This window comes from Mesoplodon densirostris, chromosome 13, assembly GCF_025265405.1.
Source record: "Mesoplodon densirostris isolate mMesDen1 chromosome 13, mMesDen1 primary haplotype, whole genome shotgun sequence".
Taxonomy (NCBI): Eukaryota; Metazoa; Chordata; class Mammalia; order Artiodactyla; family Ziphiidae; genus Mesoplodon; species Mesoplodon densirostris.
In genome coordinates this window covers 641,513-658,806 of record NC_082673.1, presented here as the reverse complement: position 1 = coordinate 658,806, position 17,294 = coordinate 641,513, and the positions used below count along the sequence as shown (strand labels likewise).

Genomic DNA, 17,294 nt, shown 5'->3' with positions numbered 1-17,294 from the left:
CCCGAAATCAGCCCCTTCCTTCCTTGGCCTTCAGATCCCACAGCTGTGCAGTGGGCCGTCAGTGATGTGGAATCTGCCACTTTCCCCTATCCAGTGTCTGTTCTCATGCCAAAGTCCAGAACCTCAGCTTTTCTTTGGGAACTTCTTACCTGTTTCCAGTCCAAAGAGTTCCAGAGGGCTGATGCTACGTTCCACCCACCTTGAAGATGGGCATATGATCCACATTTAGCCAATCCCATGTTCCATCCTATGGGTGCTCTGATGGGTTCAAGGATGATGCTATGACCCAAACCAGGCCAATGACCTTTATTTTATTTTATTTTTTGGCCATACTGTGCACGCGGGGTTTTAGTTCCCTGACCAAGGATCGAACCTGTGCCCCTTACATTGGGAGCTCAGAGTCTTAACCACTGGACCACCAGGGAAGTCCCATCCCCTCATTTTCAAAACTGCTATGGATTTAAAGCACACAAGATGGTTGTGATATGAGTGGCCTTTTCAGTATGACTTCTTTGACTTAGAATGTTTTCAATGTTTATCCATGTTGTAACATGGATTATCAGTGCTTCATTCATTTTTTAAATTGTGGTTAAAAATACATAACATGGGGATGGGGGGCAAGTGGAGGGAACGGCCCAGATGCACACCATTCATGGACCCTCTGGACTGGAGGGACTCGTGAGAGCCGGAGCCCAGAAATCCAGGAATGGATAAGATGCAGCGTCCCCCTCCAATTCCCGTGAGCACCCCTTGCTCCATCCTGTGCCCAAATACCTCAGCTAGGCCCTCTCCCCACTCTTTACACTCCAGACTCAGCGGGGACAGACCTCCGCAGCCGCCACTCCCCACCCTGCAGGAGAAGCTCAGAGGTCCTGTCCCCCTTTCCTCTGAGGGACTCTTTTTGGTGACCACAAAAGGATTTGGTCGCTCAGGACAAAGCTGGTAGAGGACAGCGGGATGGCTGCGCCCGGCGCGCCACGCTTCCTCCTGACCTTCGACTTGGACGAGACTATCGACTATCGTGGATGAAAACAGCGACGACTCCGTCGTGCGCGTGCCGCGGCGGGCCAGCGGCTGCCTGAGAGCCTGCGTGCCACCTAGCGCGAGGGCTTCTACGACAAGTACATGCAGCGCGTCTTCCAGTACCTGGGCGAGCAGGGCGTGCGGCCGCGGGACTTGCGCGCCATCTACGAGGCCATCTCCCTGTCGCCCGGCACGGGCGAGCTGCTGCAGTTTGTGGCCAAGCAGGGCGCCTGCTTTGAGGTTATTCTCATCTCAGACGCCAACACATTTGGCGTGGAGAGTGCGCTGCGCGCCACTGGCCACCAAGGCCTGTTCTGCCGCATCTTCAGCAACCCGTCGGGGCCCGACCCTTGGGGGCTGCTGGCGCTGTGGCCCTTCCATGCGCACAGCTGCGCTCGCTACCCCGCCAACATGTGCCAGCACAAGGTGCTCAGCGACTATCTGCGCGAGCAGGCCCACGACGGCGTGCCCTTCGAGCACCTTTTCTACGTGAGCGACGGCGCCAACGACTTCTGCCCCACGGGGCTGCTGGCAGGCGGCGACGTGGCCTTCCCGCGCCAGCGCTACCCCATGCACCGCCTTATGCAGGAGGCGCAGGCCGAGCCCAGCTCCTTCCGCGCCAGGGTGGTGCCCTGGGAAACCTCCACCGAAGTGCGCCTACACCTGCATCAGGTGCTGAGGACGTGGCCTGCAGGGCCCACCCGGGCGGGGAGGGGGTGGGGCGGTGGGGGTCGGGAAAGAGAAAGCTAGTTTTATTACTCCCTTTCCCTTGCGTTTTGGTATATCCCTCCAGGATTTCCCGGAATCCCAGGTTGGTCCATTTGGGGACTGGAGGAGGGAGTTGGGAGCTGTCCCCATCTGTGCAGTTAACCGAGGTCAGCTGCCTCCCCCAGTTCCACTGCAAGCGAATTCTGGAGTCTGGCCGCAGCAGCGTGGCACGCATATCTTAGCAGGCAGCAGTGTTTCCACACACCTTGTCCTCTCAGTTGGGAGGACGGGGTTCCCTGTCAGGGTCGAGAAGGAACATGTCCCGCCACGTTGCGGTTAACTGTTGCCTTGGGCTGCGTGGCCTCCCTCCTCCAGTCTTCTGTCCAGAGGACCTAGGCCCCGAAATGTACCCCCTGACCTCCCCCGCACCGGACTCCCCGTGGGGAGAGGTGGCGCTCCTTGCTGATGGTCCCAGGCCTAGATCGTGCTTTACCTACTGTGTCTGTACACTACACTCCTTGCCTCCCCCCCCGCCCCGCCCACCCTGTTAGCATCCCCACAGGATAAAAAGCTAGAGGGAACAGTCACCTCCTGTTGGTGGAAAGAGCACACTGTTCCGGGGCTCGGGTCTGGCCAGCCAGGGACCTCACAGAGCCCGAAGATGTCTCCTTGCACCCCAGCCTCGTCTATGCAGCAAGAAAGCAGGGACTTAACCAAAGTCGCCCCACTGACTGGGCCCTTTTGAGTCCCTCTCCTCCCGTATGGAACAGAAAGCCATGATGCTTTAAAGCAGAGCCAGTGGAAACCCAAGGCCCACCTCCCTCTTGTGGAGTTTCAGAGCTGTGAAGGAGGTGAAGGGGCGGAGGTGAGCGAGATGTCTCACGCTGCAGTCTGGGGGACGAGGGCGAGGTGAGCTCTGCTCTCAGCCCCACCTAAGTGATGGAGCTGGTCCCCACTCTGGGAGGAGTGCCCAGCCTGGAGAACCAAGACTGAATACATAACAAAGCAGGCAACAGGCAAAAGAGCAGGGTGCGGCCCACCTTTGCAGAGGGGCACAGGGGTCTAGTGTGGAGGGCTCAGTGAGCACCGAGGAGATGGGAGATAACTGCTGCTTAGGGCAGGCAGAGGAGGCTCAATGAGCGGGAGCCTTACAAGTGTGTTGCCTTTCAGTCCCTCGGCCCGCTAGCCCTGCAGGGCAATCATCAGGAGGTCATCAGAAGTTTATTCAAAGTTGGCACTTGCAGCTGGAGATCCTGTCTTGCATGGCGTAAGGGTTCCCTGTAGGTAAGGTCACCAAACTCCTTGGCTTCCAGTTTTTTCCTGTCTCCAGCAGGCCTCTGGGTACCTCCTCTGTCTTTACCAGGACGCCTTCCCACTGCAATGGGGGGAAGGAACAGACACAGCTCACAGCCCAGGAGGCGTGCCGGGCTGGTCCAGTCTTGAGCAGGCTTTGGTGTGGGACTCAAGAGGCTCACTCAAGGCGGTGCTTGGGTCAGCATCCCAGAGATCCCAGGCTGTCAGCAGCTGGGCTGCACATAGTTCCCGGGGAAGAATCCAGACCCCTCTGAGCCGATGCCCTCACAGCAGCCATCGGAGTAGTGGCGGGTGATGCAGATAATGGTGCCCTCAGAGAAGGAGAGTTCATTGTCCTTCTGGCGGGTGTATGGGTACAGTGTCATTACTGCAGGGCGGGAGAAGAGGGGTGCCATGAGACGTGCCTCCTGCCCCACCACAGGGATGCTTGTGCCCACATACTGGACTCTAGGGGGCAATGTGGGGAGTGGGGCAGGAGATGCCTTCTTCAAAGCCCCAGGACTCCTCCCCAGCTGAGCTAATATTCAGTATCAGGCCAGCTGCTTCCCTCCTCCGTGGGGGTGCGGTGGGGTGGAATAAAAGGCTCTGCAAGTGTGACACAAGCCATCCTCTCCACTCCAAGAAACTTAAGTGTTTGAGAGCAGGGCCCCAGGATCTACCCATGTTTTGTAATCTGCTTTCAGCCCCCGTTCATCCTGGTCTTTCCACAATGTCTCTGGCAGGTGCTGGAGGTATTGCTCAGTAGGTGCTCTAGTAGGTGTTCAGTAAATACAGTAACATTGAACAGTGTAGACTTGGCCGAGTGAGCCTTGGGCAAGTCACTTAGTTTAACCTCTCAGGCTCAGCTTCTTCTGTTAAATGGGAATGTGAAGATCCTAGGAGGTTAAGTAAAAGTGAGAAAATGGATGAGAAGCTTCGACTCTGGGGTCTGGTATAAAGCAGGGGCTAAATTATGTTAAAACCGCCCACATAACATAACATTTACCATTTAAATCATTTTGAGCATACACTTCTATGGTATTAACTACATTTATGTTGTTGTACAAATATTCTCAGCATCCACCTCCGGAACTTACTCATTTTCCCTATGGGAAATTTTGTATCAGTTTCTCTAAATTTTTGCCAACATTTGTTATTTTTAGCTTTCTTGATTGTAGGCCTTCTAGTGTGTGGAGGGGTCGTCGTTGTGGTGTTAACTTGCATTTCATCACGACTAATGACGATTAACATCTCTTCATGTGCTTGCTGACCATTTGTATGTCTTATCTGGAGAAGGGTCTTTTGAAGTCCTTTTTCCATTTAAAACATTGGGTTGTTTGCCGAGTCCCGCCAAGCGCTCCTCCTGGCGGCGTTGGTGTCGATGAGTCCAGCCTGGAGCGGTCTCCGCGCCGCAGGGGCCCGCGCCCCGGGGCATCGCTAGCTGCCTCTCAGGAGAGGAGACGCCCGCATCCCGGCGCCCGTGCCTGGAGCGCCGAGATCGTGCTGCGCCTAACGGGGCGGGTCTTGCTCGGCATTGGCTGCGGGTCACCTGAGGGCGGCGGCGTTCTGCGCGCTTCTCCAGGAGGAGAGTGTCCCGGAAGTGGGCGTTCCGGCGCCCGTGCCTGGAGCGCCGTGATTGTGCTGCGCCGCGCGGACGCGGCGACGGCGGGGCGGGTCTTGCTCGGCATTGGCTGCGGGTCACCTGAGCGCGGCGGCGGTCTGCGCGCCTCTCCCGGAGGAGCGTGTCCCGGAAGTGGGCGTTCCAGCCAGAGCGCACCTGGCGCGGGGCCTCCTTGGGGCTCCTCCCCGTCGGCGCCACGTGAGCCGGCGGGGGTCTAGAGGGCCAGCGCCCGGCGGCTGGGAATGACCCGTCCCGTGGGTCCCAGGCACCCCAGAGGCATCCGAGCGCGGAGCGGAGGGAGTCTAGGGAGCCAGCGCCCGGCGGCTGGGAACGACCTGTCCCGTGGGTCCCTGGCACCCCAGCGGCATCCGAGCGCGGAGCGGAGGGCTGCGGACCGCAGGTAAGGGGACAGGGGTTGGTGGGGGTGGGTGGAGGAAGGAACGAGGAATTACACCAGAGCTGTTTGGTACAGGGGCAGAAACAGAAAACTCAGACGTACCACTGCAGAGGCCATGGGAGTTAAGTTGTAAATGCTGCTGGCTTTCAGTATCCTGCAGCCATTCTCTTCCTGTAGCTGATGGGATACTAAGCTCTACTGGGTTGTTCTTTGCACGGGATAGTCTTGTTTTGCAGAAATTCAGCTCAGAGCCATCCTTGATGTGTAAGTGTAAGGTCGGATCTTAACAAACGGCATCGCGAAACAGAGGAAAGCTTCAAGTGAGCTTTATTAGGGGGCGCTGCCGGGCGAGGTTCACTGGTCCGAGAGAAAGGGGCCAGAGAAGTCGCCCCCGGGCGAGGGCTGGGCAAGATTTTATAGGGGAAGAAGGGAAAGGGGTGTGGTGAATCTGGGAGGGCGCAGGGTATTCCTTATCTGGTGGTCTCTTGGGGTGTCGTGGCACTATCTGGTGCCGGTTACATCAGTCTTGGGAGCGCTAGTCCCGTCCCTCGAAAGGCGGGAAGGCTGGGCCGGGTGGAAAGCCCCCAGGTCAGTTCCTGGAACGGGGTGGTCCAGAATGTCTCCAGGTCAGTTTCTGGAACGGGGTGGTCTGGAGAGTTTCGGTCTGATGCAACCTGTGAATCTGATTGCGTTCCCCTCCCTCGGGCCAGTTGGCCTTACATCCCGACATCTTTGGTGTAATGGGGCGGCGTTACAACCTCTGGCTACTTCATGCTGAATGGGGGCGTCGAAAGGGGAGTCGGGCGACCAGAGGTCCGAGGCTTAGGGGAGACCAGTGGGGGTTTCTGTAGGAAGCAAGGTGTAAGGACCGAGGAACATTTGGTTTGTGGCCACCCGAGAGACTTCCTCCATGCGCCGGCGAAGGAACCTAAGAAAACGGGGCAAACATGAGCAAGATACAGATGAGAATTAAGGGGCCTCAGATTGGTGTTAGCCAGGTATAGAGGGTGGATCGCCCCCAATCGGGAATTGGGGAGGCGGACTGTTGGTGTTTGCGTTGGAGTTCTTCTCTTAAGCGATGGAGGGCGTTTACAGCAGCATTCCTCCTGTAGGAAGAGGCAGGTACCTCCTTTGTCGGCCGTCAGGAGATCCAGGGCTCGTCGATTCTTGAGAGCGACTCGGGCTATGGAGGTGATTTGGCACTGGAGAGAGGAGATGGAGGCGGCGGAGCCTTCAATGGCTAGCTGGAGTTTATGTTCTAAGTCGCGGGATGTTGAAACACTATGTGTTAGAGCTCCCCCCCGCCCCCCCGAGGCCTGCAGCGACCAGGGAGGAGGCGAGAGAGATGCCTGCGACTAGAGGAAGAAAGATAGCTCTTTTCTGTCGGGTAAAGGGCGGCGTGATTAGCGAGGAAAATTCGTCTTGGCTATACAGTGTGAGTTGTGGGACGAGAGTAACGGGGATACATGGGAAGGGGGAGGAAGAATTGATCTCTTTTGTGAGGGAACCATTGCATCACAAAAACATGCCTGGTGGTGCTTCAATTGATGTGTTTACCGTGAGGGATGTGTTGCAAAGAAACCCAGTATCAGGTAGATTTGGGCGGCTGCCCTAACAGATAATGAGATTTTTTTTGAATCAAGGAATATGGGGACTTTTAACGGGGAAAAAGGTGGGTTTGGGGATGTGTAGGAAGTAGAATTGAAGGGCTGGTCGAGTGGGACAGCAGCCAAGGGTGGCCGGCCAAGCGAGGCACATAGAAAGCAGTCGGAGATGTTGCCTATTCCTGTGTGGTTGAGTATCTGTAGTGTTTGTTTGGTCAGTTCGGCTGCTGCTGCTAGGGCCCGAAGGCATGGTTGCCATCCCTGAATGGTTGGGTCTAGCTGTTTGGAGAGGTAAGCCACGGGGCGGTAGGAAGGCTCTACAGGCTGGGCAAGGAGTCCAATGGCTATTCCGGCCCTTTCATCCACAAAAAGGTGAAAAGGTCGGTTTGGGTTGGGCAGAGAAAGGGGAGAAGATATCAGAGCGTTACGGAGGGTGAGAAAGGCCTGTTGAACGGCGGAAGGAGAGGTGAGGAGTCCTTGAGGGGTTTCCTTAGCGTCTAGATATAAGGGTTTAGCGAGGAGAGCAAAGTTAGGGATCCAGTGTCGGAAAAATCCTATAAGGCCCAAAAAGGAGGGAATTTGTTCCGCTGTTTCCAGAGGCTGGAGTTCACGGATAATCCGGGTGCGATCGGCTGTTAGATCTTTTGTGGTAGGGGTAAGATGGAGCCCCAGGTAGGTTACAGAAGATACAGATAACTGAGCCTTGGCTGGGGAGACCCGATAACCGCAAGAGCCAAGGTAATTGAGGAGATCTGCAGTATGTTGTCTTGAGAGGCTGAGAGATGGGCTACAAAGGAGGAGGTCATCTACATATTGAAGGAGTGTGCTGGGGGTACCGGAGCAGGAAGTGAGGTCCTGTGCCAGCGCCTGACCGAAGAGGTGAGGACTGTCGCAGAAGTCCCGGGGAAGAAGCGTCCAGGTGAGCTGACTGGAAGTATGAGTATGCGGATCCGTCCAGGTAAAGGCGAAGAGGAAATAGGAGTCGGGATGTAGGGGGATAGTGAAAAAGGCATCTTTGAGATCCAGAACCGTAAACTGGGTTGTGGATGGGGGGATATGGGAGAGCACGGTGTATGGGTTTGGTACTACTGGGTGCAGAAGAATTATGGCCTCATTGATTAGTCGGAGGTCCTGGACCAGGCGATAATCCTCAGAGGCTTTGTGGACAGGCAGGATGGGGGTATTGCAGGGAGAGTCAGTGGGGATAAGGAGTCCCTGGCTTAGGAGTCTGGTGATAATAGGTTGTAGGCCTCTAAGGTGAGTCTCAGAGATGGGAAATTGGGGCCTTGATGGAAATTTGGAGGGGTTCTTTAGGCGGATGAGGACGGGGGAATGGTGTGTTGCTATTATGGGCTTAGAAGTATCCCAGACTTGGGGATTGATGGGGTTGGTGTGATTGGAAGAGGGGGATAGGTGGGGGAGGGTTCTAGAGACAGGCCGAGAAGAGGAAGCAGGAGTTGGGAGGAGGGGACCTTAGGGTCAAGTCTAACCAGCTGGAGGGAGGCCCCTAAGTGGAAAAGGACATCTCGGCCTAGCAAGGGAACTGGGCAGGATGGTATCACTAAGAAGGAATGAGTAAAAGGGAGTCCTTCGATATGACATGGGAGTGGACCGGTCTGGAGTGGGAAGGATGGTTTGCCATCAATACCCATGACCGAGATCTGGGAAGGAGTAACTGGCCCAGAATAAGTAGGCAGGACCGAATAGGCAGCCCCCGTGTCCACCAGAAATGAAATGGACTTATCCGCTACCTGTAGCGTTACCCTGGGCTTGGCGAGGGTGATGGGGGTCTTCGAGTCCGGGTGCCGTCAGTCGTCAGCCAATCCCAGCAGTTCGAGTGGTAATGCCATTGGGTCGGCCTGCCCCCCACGTGGAGACGCTGAGGGAGGGCCAGTCGTAAGGCAGTCACTCTTCCAGTGGCCCGTTAACCTGCAGCTGGGACGGGGCTTAGAAGGAGGTCGGGGATTGGGACATTGGCGAGCCCAGTGGCCTTCTTTTCTGCATTTGAAGCAGGCCCCCGGCGGGGTTGCCTTTTGAGGACCCCATGGATGCTGTGATACATGGGAGATGGCCGACCTTAGGGCGGCTACAAGAGGTTGGGTTTGGAGGGCCACCTCCTGGTGCATCCGAGCCTGTCAGCTGGATCCTGCCAAATCCTCACGGCCATTGTAGACTTTAAAGGCCATCTTTACCAGATCTCGAATAGGGGTTTGAGGGCCATCTTCTGCCCGTTTTAATTTCTTTCGGATGTCCGGGGCTGATTGGGTGATAAAATGGGTGGCTAGGACCGCTGCCCCTGCCGGGGTGTCGGGATCCAGCTGGGTGTAGAAAGTTAAGGCCACTGTAAGGCGATTGAGAAAGATAGCTGGATTTTCGTTAGGTTCTTGGATTATCTCTTTAGTTTTTCAAAATTGACTACCTTATGAGCAGCAGCCTGCATGCCAGCCAGGAGGCACTGGATCATGAGGTCGTGTTTATGACGGCCATCCTGGCCATCCTAAGTCCAGCCTGGATTGGTACCAGGTACAGCAGTCACTCCGACAGGCATGGAGTTGTCGGTAAGGTGAACCTGATCTGCATGGTTTCGGGCAGCAGTTTGAATTCTCTTTCCCTCTCATCAGGGGTCAGAGTAGAAGATAGGATCACAGAGATATCATACCAGGTTAGATCGTAAGCTTGAGAGAGGTAGCGAAATTATTTGATGTAGCGGGAAGAGTCGGCTGAAAAGGAGCCTAATCGCGTTTCTATTTGAGAGAGAACTTGGAGGGAAAAGGGAACATGAACTCTAACTAATCCTTCCGCTCCTTCTCCCTCCCTCAAGAGGACAGAGGAGATTTGGATCTTGGGAGTCATGAGAGCGAGTATGTGCACTAATTGGCGAAGCAAGGGGCGAGGGAGGAGAAACCGTTGAGGGAGGCGGGGGAGCGGTTGGATGGGCCGGAGCGGCTGCGGGATGAGGAGGGACCGCTTCAGGGTTGGGTGGAGGCTGGAGAGGAGCTCTGGAGGGGGGAGAGGCGAGAGATTCGGGTGGGTCGCCTAGTGGAGAGGAGTCATCATCAAAGGAAATTAGGGGCTTGGATGTAGGAGATGTCTGTTTGGCAAGAAAGATCTGGGAAGTGGAACAATCGACGTAGAGGGAGGGGCGGGAGCGTAAATACCAGAAGGCCTGAACATAGGGGACCTCGGATCATTTGCCCATCCTGCGGCAGTAATTATCTAGATCACGGAGAATGTTAAAATTGAAAGTCCCTTCAGGAGGCCATTTGGATTGATTGTCTAGAGGATATTGTGGCCTGGCCACAGTGGAATAGAAAATAAGCTGTCGGCAATGGAGAACTTGGGAGAAACCGAGGGCTGTAAAATTGGCTAGGAGACACCCCAGGGGTGTCTTAGAATCTGGTTTCGAGTCTGAGGTTCCCATGACCCCCAGTCTGTCCCTGAGTGAATGGAGAAGGAGAGAGGCGTGCCTGGTCTCAGTCTCCAATTCACGGCAGGTCGGAGGGCAGTCAGGTGATTGGGACGTCTCCACAGTTCCATAGACCTCACTTGCTATATGGTCGGTCTTTTGGTATATGTATTTAATAGGTATTTGTACACGTTTGGTAACTCTAATCTTAATTTTTCCATTCACCCCACCTATCCTTTTAGATAAGCATACTTCTAAGTCTGTGAGTGTCTTTCTTTGTGGAAATATGTTCATTTGTGTTAGTTATTAGTTAACACCTATAAGTGATATCATAGGATATAGGTTTTTGCTTTCTGACTTACCTCATGTTCTGTGATTATCTCCAAGCTCATCTATGGTGCCTCAAATAGCAGTGTTTCATTGTTTTCCATGGCTAATATTCTGTTGTATAAATAGACCACTTCTTCTTTATCTGTTCATCTGTTGATGGACATTTTGGTTGCTTCACTGTCTTGGCTATTGTGAATAAGGCTGCAGTGCAGATTTTGCAGCCCGGGTCTTCTCGATTCAGGTCTCAGGTGAGAGGCCCAGTGGTGTGACTGCTGGATTGAATGGTACCTCAATTTTTATTTTAATTGCAGCTCCCTTCTGTTCTCATCATTGGCTGTTACCACTTTACATCTCACCAGAAGCTAGAGGGTTCAGTGTTCTCTAAAACCCCTTCAATATTTATTGTTTGTAGTCTTTTTGCTGATGGCCAGTTGACTGGTGTGAGTTGAAACCTTTTTGTAGATTAGATTTGCATGAGTCTAATAATTACTGAGGTTGGGCTTTTATCCATTTTCCTTTTTTTAAAAGAGAGTGAGCCAAATTAACCTCTTCATATTATTTTCTTGAAAAATTTGCAGTTTTGAATTTTTTTGGCCATTCCCTACCTCCGCACAGTTGTTTAGGGCAGGTGTCCTTTACAGCCCTGAGTCCTTCTGAATGTTAAGTGACCATTAGCGGTGGGTTTAAAGCCACTCTTGTGGGAAACGGCCACAAGGCGGCAGCATTTCTACATTTCCAACTCTGGGTTTTTGGGCAACAGAGCTTTCCTGGAAATTGTGTTAGTAAGCAGCAAAGTAGAGTGGAATGTGCCAGCGCAAAGCCCCAAAAGCATATATATCCTAAATTGTTGTTTGCTTTTTAAATTTAATTTTTATTAATTATCAGAGCAAATTTGATAAAAATGTAGATTATCCTAGGTGTACAGTCTCCGGTTCATCCTATCAATGTATCTGTCTATTCCTCTTTGGATCCTTTCCCGTGTATGTTATTATAGAGTGTTGAGTAGACCTCTCTTCGTATTCCATAGGAATTGTGTGATTATATATTTCATATGTATTAGTACATGTCTGTTAACCCCCATATCCTAATTCATACATTCCTTACACCTTTCCATTTGGTTAAACATAATTTGGTTTTCTGAATCTATGTGTGTCCTTCTCTTGGAAATTATTTCATGGATATCAATTTTTAGGTAACACCTATAAGTGATGTCATAGGATGTCTGTCTTTCGGTTTCTTTCTTACTTCATGTTGGGTGATTATCTGTAGATCCTTATATGGTGGTGCCAACGGCACTGTTCCATGCTTTTTCATGGCTAATATTCCATTGTGTACATGGACGACGACTTCTTGATGCATTTTTCTGTTGATGGATATTTTGGTTTCTTCCAGGTCTTGGGATGGTACATGTTGCTGCAGTGCAGGATTGCCAGCCTGTGTCTTTTTGATTCTGGTCTAATCAGGTGATAACCCCATGAGTGGGCCTACAAGATCACATGGTAGCTCCATTTTTACCCCTAAACGCACCTCCAATCTGGTCTCACTACTGGCTGTTACCAGGTTTCATCCCACCAGCAGCTAAAGGGTACACAGTTCTCTAAAACCCCTTCAGCATTTATTCTTTTAGACTTTTTTTGCTGATAATCATTCTGACGGCTGTGAGGTGAACGTTTTCGTACACTGGACTTGCATGGCTTTATTAATTCCTGATGTTCAGCCCTTTTCCGTTCCCATTTTTTTAACAAAAAAAGAAAGGAAAAGAAACAGAAGCCAAATGTGCATAAATTATGCCTCTTGAAACTGTCGGTTTGAAATATGGACGTCTTTTGAATTTTTTGTTCGATATACGACCCCAGGATTTGTTTTCAGGGCAGGTGTCATTTACAGGCCTGAAATTATTTTGAATATCAACTGACCATTAGCACTGGGATTAAAGCTGCTGTTGTGTGAAACGGCCACAAGGTGGCAGCAGTTCTCCCTTACCAAATCTGGTTACTAGGGCAACAGAGCCTCAATGGAAGTCGTGTTCTAGATTGGAATTTAGAATGGAATGTGCCAGGAGAAAGCCCCTTAAGTTTATGTCTCACTACTTCTTGTTCGTTGTTTTTATTTAATCTTTATTTTTTATCACAGCAAGTTTGATTACAGGGTTTGTCTTGTTCTAGGTGTGCAAGATGTGGTTCTTTTACACATAAACATATGTCTATTCTTCCTGGGATCCTTATCCCATGTACGTTATGACAGAATGTTGAATAGTCTTCTCTTGGTATTCCGTAGGTCTTTGGTGATTATATATTTCACCTGTGTTTGTATACGTCTGTTAACCCCAATATCCTAATGTATCCAATCCTCACACCTTTCCATTGGTGAACCATAAATTTGTTTAATGAATCTCTGATAGCCCTTCTCTGTGGGAATATCTTCACTGGTATCCATTTTTAGGTAACACCTATAAGTGATATCATACGATATGTGTCTTTCTCTTTCTGACTTACTCCAGGTTGTGTGATTACATCTAGAATCATCTACGGTGCTGCACAGGGCAATGTGTCCTTTTTTTCCTTGGCTAATATTTTGTCTGTACTTGTACCAGTTCTTCTTTGTCCACTCATCTGCTGATGGACTTTTTGGTTACTTCCATATCTTGGCTATTGTAATACTGTGCAGTGCACATTTGCCTTCCTGTGCCTTTCCAATTCTGTCTTCTTTGGTTATAGGTCCAGGAATGGGCCTGCTGAATGATATTGTAGCTCAACGTGTACCTTTTAAAGGCATCTCCATTCTGTTCTCATTAGTGGATCTTTCAAGGGTACGTCCAACTGAAAGTTGAGGTTATGCATTTCTCCACAAACACTTCAGCATTTATTGTTTATAGGTTTCTTGCTGATGGTTATTCTGAGGTGTACTAGCTGAAACCTCTTTGTAGCTGAATTTGCGTGTGTCTCATAATCCGTTGAAATTAAGCTTTAAGGCATGTCCATTTTATTTTTCAAACTGTGATTACAGCTTAGCTCTTCAAAGTGTTTTCTTAAAGTATGTGTCACATTTTGAAATTTATTGGCCATTACCTCCTTCAAGGCATTTTGTGGGCAGGTCTCATTTACAGCCATGCAGTACTTGTTCACATGAAGTGACCATTAGCACAGGCTTTAAAGCTGCTTTTGCAGGTAACGGCCAGAGGGTGGCAGCCTTTCTACGTTCCCCACGCTGGTACTAGGGAAACAGACCTTCCTGCCAGTGGTGTTCCTCGGTTATAAATTAGAGAGGAATGTGCCCGGATAAACCCCCAAATGCTTACATCTCCTTACTTATGTTTGTTTTTAAATTTAATTTATACTTTTTATTGGAGTAATATTCCATTGTGTACATGGACCACTGCTTCTTGGTGCACTCCTCTGTTGATGGACATTTTCGTTGCTTCCAAGTGTTGGCTATGGTAAGTATTGCTGGAGTGCAGAATTGCCAGTCTATGAGGTTTTGATTCTCATTTTCTCAGGTGACAGATCCAGCAGTGGGTATGATTGATTGCCTGGTAGCGCAATGTTTCCCTTTTCAAAGCACCTCCATTGTGTTTTCATTAGTGGCTCTTACCACGTCCCCCTTAGAACGGAGGGTACGCACTTCTCCACAATCGCTTCAGCATTTATTGCTTGCAGCATTTTTGCTAATGGCCATTCTGACTGCTGTGAGCTGATAGGTTTTTGTAATTTGGGTTTGCGTGTCTTTACAAATACCTAAAATTCATCATTTTTCCAAGCCGTTTTTGTTTCTGTTTAAAAAAAAGGAGAACAAAGTGTGCATACAATATACCTCTTGAAATTGTCTTCTTGGAAGGTTGCCCTCTTTTGAATTTCTTATTCGGTTTTCGACCCCAGGAATTTTTTGGTGGACAGGTGCCATTACAGAACTGCATGCTTGGTGAATAGTTAGTGACCATTAGCAGTGGGTTTAAAGCTGCTGTTGTGTGTCACAAGGAGGCAGCATTTCTCCATTCCCCAATCCTGGGTAGTAGGGCAGGAGAGCCTTTCTGGAAGTCGTGTTCCTAGGTTGTAAATTAGAATGGAATGTGCCAGGAGAAACCCCCATACGTTTATGTCTCATTACTTCTTACTGGTTGTCTTAATTTTTGTAATCGGGGTAATTATTAGAATATTGTTTGTCCTAGCTGTACACAATCTGGATCATTTGTACATTATATATGTCTATTCATATACAGATCCTCTTCCCATGCAAAATATTACACAGTGTTCCGTAGACCTCCCTTGCTATATGGTCGGTCTTTGTGACACATGTATATAATATGTATTGGTATATGTAACACTGATCTTTTTTTTTTTTTTTTTGCGGTATGCGGGCCTCTCACTGTTGTGGCCTCTCCCGTTGCGGAGCACAGGCTCCGGACGCGCAGGCTCAGCGGCCATGGCTCACGGGCCCAGCCGCTCCGCGGCATATGGGATCCTCCCAGACCGGGGCACGAACCCGTATCCCCTGCATCGGCAGGCGGACTCTCAACCACTTGCGCCACCAGGGAGGCCCTGTAACACTGATCTTAATTTATCCATTCCTCCCACCTTTCCTTTTAGATAAGTATAGTTTTTTCCTACATCTGTGAGTCTTTCTCTGTGGAAATATTTTCCTGTGGGTCAGTTATTAGATAACGCCTATAAGTAATATCATAGGATATAGGTCTTTTGATTTCCAACTTACCTCATGTTCCATGATTATCTCTAGGCTCATCTGTGGTGCCTCAAAGAGCAGTAATTCATTGTTCTCCATGGTGAATATTCCATTGTGCACATGGACCTCTTCTTCTTTATCCATTCACCTGTTGATGGACATTTTGGTTGCTTCACCATCTTGGCTATTGTGAATAAGGCTGCAGTGCAACTGATACAGCCTGTGTCTTCCCGATTCTGGACTTCTCAGGTGAGAGGCCTAACGGTGGGCCTGCTGCGTCGAATGGAAAACGTAGGGAGTAACCAGGCAAAGTCAGTTACCATGGCAGCCCTGGGAAAAACATTACCAAGTGACACTAGCACTCCCAGGAGCCTACATTTGTTTCCACAATAGGTAAACTTTTCTCATTTCAAAGTACTATAATGTGAAATATGCATCTCAGTCAGAACTAGAGGTTACTCAATGTCTGCTGTGATCGGAGGAAAAGAGAAGGGCCTTACACAGTATCTAAAGCAATGACAAGAAGGAACTAGGGGCCACGGGCAGAGACACACAGTCTTAGATAGGCTCCAATCTCTATGACATTCTGAGGAGATTCACGTTGTAAGGGCTCGAGCACGAGAAAACAGCCACTAAAGAGCTACCCTGTCTCAAATATGTGGAGAAAGTCAATGCAAATACATACCTATGTATTATTCTTTTCTGATCATTCTTTCAGTGTAGCCCTTATGGCTTTGTGCAAAGCGATTCTTTGTTTTGTACCTGAAAAATGAGTGGCACATGTAAATGGATGAAACATGTCACAGCAGACATCCAACGAGCACTTCAGCTAACGAACGAGGAGCTCCGAGTTCTGGGAAAGAATCGTAAAAGTAGTGTACAATCACAATATCTTAGAGCATCCTTTATATCAACTCCCCTCTATCATATCACCAATCAGTGGTCATCAGCCTATACATGAACTTTGCAGTGACAGAAAACCCAGCACTGTCTAGACAGATCTAGGCATTTCTAGTTGCTACAGCAGTCTATATCAAATTCAGAATGTGACTCCCTGTCACGCATCAGTCCCAGTCTGCCTTCTGCAATGGTACACCCCATGGCACACCTCATCTCTTTTCCATCTGGCACATTTCTCAAACACATGAGGACAATTTTGTTCTTCCTAAAGCTCTCCCACGTCACCCTCCTAAATCACTCCTTCCTGTGTTTATGACTTTGAGGAGCCCCCAAGGTTTTCTCATCCCAAGGCCATGACAAGCAATGGCATCAGTGTGCCTGCTACAGATTCTAGGAAAGGGGCAGGGCCACACAAGGGTCTGGCAAATGTGACTGACTACCTGAGGTGAGAGTACATGTGAGAACCTCAGCCTCTCTTCAGTCCTCAGCCTCTATCCAAGGTTTCTCCATAGCACACTATTGACATTTTGGGCCAGATAATTCTTTTGGGGTGGTGGGGAGAGCTGTCCTATGCCTTGTACGATATGTAATAGCATCCTGACCACTACCCACTAGATGCCTGCAGCACCACCACCCCCACACCCTGGATGTGACAATGAAAATTGTCTCCAGCCATTGTCAAACGTCCTGGAGGAAGGGTGAGGGCAAAATCACCCTCACTCAAGAGCCACTGCTCTATCCAATGACTCTGTTCACCCATGAGGACTCAAAACTCTCTCCTCCGCTGGCTTAACAGGTAACTCTCCAGGAAGTTTATCGGGTATCAAAATGCTATTTGAAATTTAATAGTATTTATCTCTATAACGGTATCTGATGAAAGTAAAACCCTTTCTCCAGATGTTAAGAACCTCCCAGGTGGTTAATCCAAGTTTACCTTATCTCCTACCCCAGGCCCTGGAAATTACAGAAATGATCGGACACCCATTTTTGGGAATTGTTCAGGAAGACCTGTTGTCTAAGGCTTTTTGGCAACCTGAACAACTGAACTAAAGTAAAATATTCTGCCTGACCGTGGCTTTGTGAGACAAGACACAAACCTGTAGCAGGACCCTCCTCTCTGCCATTTACGGAATTGAGGTATGTGACTGGAAAGCCGTTGGAGGTGAACTACCCAAGAAAGCAGTGGGTTCAGGATGAGAATTTGGAAAGGGTGACAAGGGAGGGGAGAATGAACCTCAGCTGAAAAGAAAGGGGAAAAGTACCAAGAGGTGAGTTCTCTTGACTGAAGAGAAGATACGCTGAAAGCCATCAGCTTGCCCTCGGGGCCCTCAGCTC

The 17,294-nt window shown here is 50.1% G+C and overlaps 1 long non-coding RNA gene across 1 annotated transcript; it reads left to right on the top strand.

Annotated features, from left to right (window-relative positions):
- Positions 1-4,903: 4,903 nt before the first annotated feature.
- LOC132500980 (uncharacterized) lies at positions 4,904-16,942 on the top strand. The gene is made up of 3 exons (XR_009534104.1): positions 4,904-5,045; positions 15,114-15,308; positions 16,911-16,942. It is a non-coding gene; the product is annotated as an uncharacterized LOC132500980 (long non-coding RNA).
- Positions 16,943-17,294: the final 352 nt, after the last annotated feature.